Here is a 6,785-nt window from a genome sequence, read left to right as displayed (position 1 = left end):
ATCCAAATCTGAAGCTCCAGCAGTGGCTGTAAACAGGCTCAGGTCCTCCAGCCAGCCCAGCCCGCCGCTCTGGACTCAACTAATAATTATAATTATTCAGGTTGGTGTATTGTTCTCTCTCTCTTCATACTTCAAAGTGTTTACAGTAATAGTAGCTCTGCCAGGAGTGGACCGACTCTCTCTCTCTGTATTAATAAGCAGTGCAGTACTCAGCACAGTGCGTGGTAAAGCTTTGCCATGATTACAGTACGCCATCAAGAAAATTAGTTGTTTCCCACACACAGCAAAGCACAGCGAGGGGTTTGCAACATAACAAGTTGCTTTTGTTTACAGCGGCTCGCTAGCTGTTTTCATTATGCCGAGACAAGCCCATAAACTCGGAGCCAGCTGCCACAAATCACACGTTCAATTATTCTGCTTTGCTTATGAGCATCCAAATATTTAGTCCACTTACCGTGAACAAAAACAGTAGTAAAGTGATTACAGCCGCCGAGGAGTCAAGTTCTCCTCCGAGAGGGAAACTAGAGGAAAGAAGACGGATAAGAGAGAGGGATGCAGGAGGAGGAGGGAGCACGGGAACTGTTGCTTTTTCTGGTTTTTGTACTGTTGCTGTGAAAGCTTCAGATAAAGTTTGATGTTTGAAACCAAAGAGGAGAGAGGAGAGGTGGAAATCAGCAGGTCCGATCACGCATCACAACAGGAAGGAAGGAAGGAAGGGAGGAGGAGGAGTAGGAGATTTGAAAAAAAGCCACTAGGGCTTTTAGGCAGATGGATGGAAGTTAGGAAATGAAAGGATGATAGCTCTGCAGCGATTGGACAGATGAAGTTACACTGATCTGAAACAATAAAGATTAAAACACCATTTTAAAGCAGAACTGCTGTGTGTAGAAAATAAAGCGTGGAGCACCTTCAGTTCTCATCCAATCAAATAACTACAAACTGATTGTAAAGCAGTGGCCTGTTTGTCCCTGTTCATAAAACCTCTGTGAAACAAGTGAAGTGTGCTTAAAACTGACGCACTCATCTCTGGAGGAAGAGGACGAACTGCGATACACGGAGTGAGACAAACAGAGGAAACAAAAGAGAGAGTAAGTAGGCTTAATAGGTGAGGAGGACGCTAAGGAGAGGGGGTCATCCAGGCAGAGGTCAGAGGTCGTGACCTGAGTGCTCTCGGGTCTTTGAAGAGAAAGACAAGCCGGTCGGAGCAGAGATCGACAGATCTTCAGCAGAGGAACGCAGAGCCTGTGGAGGAGGATTACACACTTTGATAGAAACACTTTAAATATATTGTGGACTAATCCTTTAAAGGCTTTAACTCCGAGCCGACACTTCCTCTGCAGCTGCTGTGTGGGAAGAGTAAGTGACGGATAACACAGTTCAGCTCCATGTGGGGGTTCGCTGATGGAGCAGGGCATGAACACAAACGATCATATTCACTTACAGAACGTCTTCATGATGAGAGGACAGAGCAGCACATTTATTTTAGATCTAATACTGACTCTGTTTAAAAACCCACCAGGACCGTGTCAGAATATTACCAGACTGTAGAGACTGACTCCTGCAGGACCCCTACATCCACCTAAACTCCTAGAACCCTCCATACACACTAAACCTCATCAAGGAGTGTTGTAACCTCTTCAAAGTCCTTTTAGAGGAGCCTAAAACCTCCTTGGAACCTTATAAACTACTCTGAGACCTAATAAAATTTGTGTTGTTGTGGAGCCTCCTACAGGATCCTTGGTGTTGAAGAACACCTCTTCCATCCAGCATGCTCAGACCCTCAGTCACCTCTTCAAACAGCCAGGACCAGCACCTCAGAGGCTCGGGCACAGAAAGTTGGATCTGGTTCAGCTGCTTTTCCAACTTGCATCGGCCAGTCATCGTTCACTCCTCTACACACATAGATAAACACCGTGTTTATCTGAACCGAACTTTAACCTTTAAACACACTCGTTTCTAATCCTTTACATGAACTTGACATAACAGACCAACGTCTACCTGAACACAGCCGCAGACCCTCAGACAGGAGATGAGCCCTTTAATAGATGATAATGAGATTCTTCATTGATCCTCTTTGGAAAGTAAAGATGTTCTCTTCTGTTGCACCTCTACAGGCAGGTCAGAGGTCAGCTATCCAGGAGTTGGATTTGGTGTCTTGCTCAAGGGCAGGGGTGTGGACTAACAACACCGAACTGAAAGAATTTATTTTGAAAGCTCTTCAATTGGCTTTTGTCATATTTCAGTCAGAACAGGAGCAGCTGAACATTGTAACTCGAAGACTCACTGATGATTTTATATGGAAAAACAATCTTAGCTCAGCTGTGACGTGTTGTTCTGTTACTGGGAGCTCCTGTAACGTCTACCTGAAAAAACCATCTAACTCTTAAGCATCAAACCAGAAATGCATCACTAGGGCACAGTTTGGCCAGTTAGGACGATTTTCTCTGAGGTACCTGCAGATACAGTAACGTCCTCTGAGGTACCTTCAGATACAGTAACGTCCTCTGAGATACCTTCAGATACAGTAACGTCCTCTGAGGTACCTTCAGATACAGTAACGTCCTCTGAGGTACCTGCAGATACAGTAACGTCCTCTGAGGTACCTGCAGATACAGTAACGTCCTCTGAGGTACCTTCAGATACAGTAACGTCCTCTGAGGTACCTTCAGATACAGTAACGTCCTCTGAGGTACCTGCAGATACAGTAACGTCCTCTGAGGTACCTTCAGATGCAGTTTGATTTGTTTTATATCTCAGATCTCAACCATCAAAAACTACATCCACTTCTACTTTTGAAAGTTTTATTAAGATGTGAATAAAACAAACAAACGTTTGTTTCGGTTTCTAAGAATGAAGACGTCTGATTCGTGGCTATTTCGTGGAATTCATAAATTTAACAACTGAAAAAAGACAAGTTTCCTCCTTGTTTTGCTGATCAGAGACTTTGGCATTTTGTATCTGTCTTTTTCGAGGATATTTCTCAACAAAAAAGCAACAAGAAATCGAGAAACAGTTTGTAACCTCTGCAAAGACTCCCAGACTCACACCTCCACCCACACAAACAACACAAACACACAGCAACAGACATAACAACACAACTGTTTACCAGATTATGGGCCGAGCCAGCAGCCACGACAGACCTGCAGAAAACCCCTGCACATGACTCATACAAAATCCACAGAAACGGCATTCATGGGACTGACAGCATCATTTGAGAGTGAAAACAGAGAGGAGAGGAGGTGACGGGGAGGGAGAGAAGAATATTAAGCGATATAATAGAAATGTGTTTGGAGGGAGGTGGAAAAGCCAAAAAGTGAAACCAAATCCCACGAGGCAGAGCAAATGGAAAAGAGGTCGAGGGCCAGACGCTGAATTTCAGAGAATAATCTGGTGGAAGACAAGTTCTAATATACTAATACGACACTGTGCACTAGAGCCTGATGTGTTTCTCTGTGTCCAACACTGTGCACCGACATGTTCCTTCATTAACAGTAACATGTTGTGGGTCATTTGACTCACTGCCTCTCTACACTCATCCGCTGCTGAAAATAGTTCCCAACAAGTGCACAAACATTTGTGGAAAAAAATGAACCCCACATTTTCCATATTTCTGTGTCCAGTCTGAAGCGGTGGGATTAGAGCTGAGGGACCTTTGTTAGTTTTAGTTTGTGTGTTAACACTAAGAAACAAACCTGTACTGTGGTCTCATTCTTAAACTTCAGTTTAACCTGTATGACGCCTTAAAAAGTGTTTCACCCCTTACTGTAGGTGAACATCTGCGTGCAGCTCTCTTGAATATCAGCACAGATGAGATGACAAAGGTTCATGTCTGCGTCTCTCTAAGAATCGTGGAGCAGATAGAAGTGATTTCTTTCCCTGAGATGCTTCGTGAACCTGGACCCAGACGACACACTTAAAGCCTTATTATTATTTCCTGATAAATCAGCAGCATCTCACTGTTAGCTGAACGTCAACAGCTGCCTCATGCTGAGCTCGGACGGTTATTGTTGGTCTTGCTGTCGGTAACCCTCACGTGTCTGATAAACAGCAGCTCTGGTTTTTAGATGTTTCTTCTTTATTTCTGGACGATCAGACGTTTCCAGTGTCACAGATCTCACTGAGCGACGTGAAGCATTCGACTGAAATCACCAAGAAAAGTTATGTGACGGCAGCAGCAGCTCTGCGCACACACACACACACACACACACACCCCTACCCAACCATCCATCCATCCGTCCATCCATCCATCCAACCTTCCCCATGACCCTCACCTTCCCTCCTCCCCCCACCCTTCCCCATTAGCTGCAGCTATTACAGCCCCTGAGAGAGAGTCATTACCGCTCCCATCCATGATGATGAAGCTCTCAGCTCGAAACACCGGCAGCTTGTACAGGCTGCGCTTGATTGGCAGGATACAGGGGGTGAGGAGGGTGTGTGTGTGTGTGTTGGGGGGGTGATGGAGGAGGAGTGGAGGTTTGGTATAGGGGGTTTGTGTGATGGGAACTCCACTCGAGATGTGAATTGGCTTTGCCACTCCAATCAGGCCGCTGGATGACAAATGAAGTGTGTCTCTCTCCCTCCCTCTCTCTCTCTCTCTCTCACCCTTCCTCCTCTTCTTCTTCTCTTTCTCCCCCCCTCCCCCCTCCTCCTCTCCCTTCACACTTCTCCTCTCTGTCCGGGTGGAGAAAGAAAAGGGGAGTTCATGTGGGAGCGCTTGACAGCAACACAATCACATTTCTATTCAGCTCCCCCGCCTGCCTATTTTACCTTCCCGGCAGCCGGGCCTGCCATGCACGCTAACGCGCAGGCCGGCCAGCCAATTAGAACGCAGTGCAAAGAATCTGTGAAAGACACAAAAGGTCTTTAGAGGTTTGGACAGGTGTCTCATTTGGCCGCGGGACATAGTTTGGAGGCTTTTTTCTGTCTTCGGTGGAGTTTGGAGGGTTATTTGTCACGCTGTCATGTTGTCTGTCTGTCTGTCTGTCTATGTGTCTGTCTGTGTGTCTGTCTGGCTGCGTGTCTGTCTGTCGACGCTCCGAGGGAATGATGGCTACATCTGAACTGAAGGGAAGCACAAATGAAATCCAACCTGATTTCTCCCGGTTTGTGTTGGGTCACCGTGTTTTTGTCTCACTCCCAGTGACGGTGAAACACAATGAGCGCCGCCACTTCCCTCTTCCTCGTACAGTAATTACAGTGGGCTGGAAAAACAAGAGCGGAGATAATTGGTTTGTTGGTTTGCGGCTGAGTTTGTTTTGCAGGGTTATTATCCAGCAGCTCCATTATGGCTGGCAGCACAGAAATCCCTCATTAGCATACACAAATATATACAGAGAGGATGTGGGAAGAGAGAAAAAGGCCCGAGTGTTTAATACCAAACGCTCCCTTGCAGTCTCTCCAAACGCACAAAAACATGTAAATACAATCCACAATCGAGCGGCGTTGACTCTGCCTCCAGCTGTGAGGAGACGCAGGGAGGTGTCAGGAGGAGGAAAGAGGAGGCACGGAAGAGGGGAGGGAGGTGGCGTGAACTATTTGTTGAGCAGACAACGGAGGAAGGAGGGACGAAGGAGAGGAACAGAAAGACAGATGTAGCGGCAATTAACACGAGGCCCGGCGGCGCTGACAGCGGAGGAACAGTGGAGGCTGACAGTGGCTTTCACCCTCCATCATCATCCTCACCTTCATCGTCATCGTCAGGGCCTACACACACCAACAATCCCTGTCAGTCTGTGTCAGAGCGGCACACAATGGCTGCTGTCAGTTAGCTCGAGTTCATCTGGATCAACTCAGTTTACTGTGTTTGTTTGGAGAGACACTGGTTTGTTTGTGCTTCATTTGCTCCTGATCGTTTGATTGTTGATGGGAAGCTGAACCGTGGCTGGTTCTGTGGTCTCGGGTCCAGGTTCTGTGTGACATGCTGACATTAAGGTGTAAATAAGGAGCCTTCAGATCCTGCATGCACTGAGCTCGAGCCATCGAAGCGTTCTTTGAGCATCTGGATCATGTTTGTCCCCCTGGTGTCGTCTAAACCCGCCTGTTTGCTGTAGACTGGTGTCAGAGAACAGTCATTATTAGTGTTAGTTACTAAGATGAGAAGTCTTAGGACCTTCCCATTTCTACCTACACACAAACATATGAATATGATTTAACTTTCAGCACTGACTTCGTGGACACTACTCATCGTTCAGATGCAGCTGTATTCAGTCCAGGTTCGTGGTCACTGGGCTGGAGGTTCGGCACGTTTCACCGGTTTATTTGACGTTATCTTTATTATTAATTCATTCATTAATTATTATGATTATCTTTATTATCCTAATGGTCCTTTCCTTTTTTATGAAGACGACGTCCAGGCAGCAACTACAAATCTTGACTAACAATAGTTGGAGAAATAGTTTTTCTCAATTGAACATATGTCTGTGCTTCTATTGGATTTCAGTGTCTTGTCCAAAGACCTGTGGCCCTACCCTGGGGTTTATGGACGACTGCCTGTAGCAACTGATCCACAGCGGCTGTTTTCATGTTGAAACACAACTTTTACAGCGTACGAATGAACAGTTCAGTGTGGAGCTGATCTTTGGTAAACCACCATGACATAACTCTCCATGAACCCGACACATCAACAGAGACATTAACCACCGTCAACGATTCATTTTCCCTTTTGTTTTTCATGCCTGGGTGACTGCAAACTAAAATCTCTAGTAGCTCTAACTCTAAGCATTTCACAGTGTGTTCAATACAGACAAGAAACAGCCAATAATTAGTATGAGTCCATAATAAACTGT

Source organism: Anabas testudineus, chromosome 22 (assembly GCF_900324465.2).
Source record: "Anabas testudineus chromosome 22, fAnaTes1.2, whole genome shotgun sequence".
NCBI lineage: Eukaryota > Metazoa > Chordata > Actinopteri > Anabantiformes > Anabantidae > Anabas > Anabas testudineus.
Note: the sequence above shows the minus strand (reverse complement) of the source record.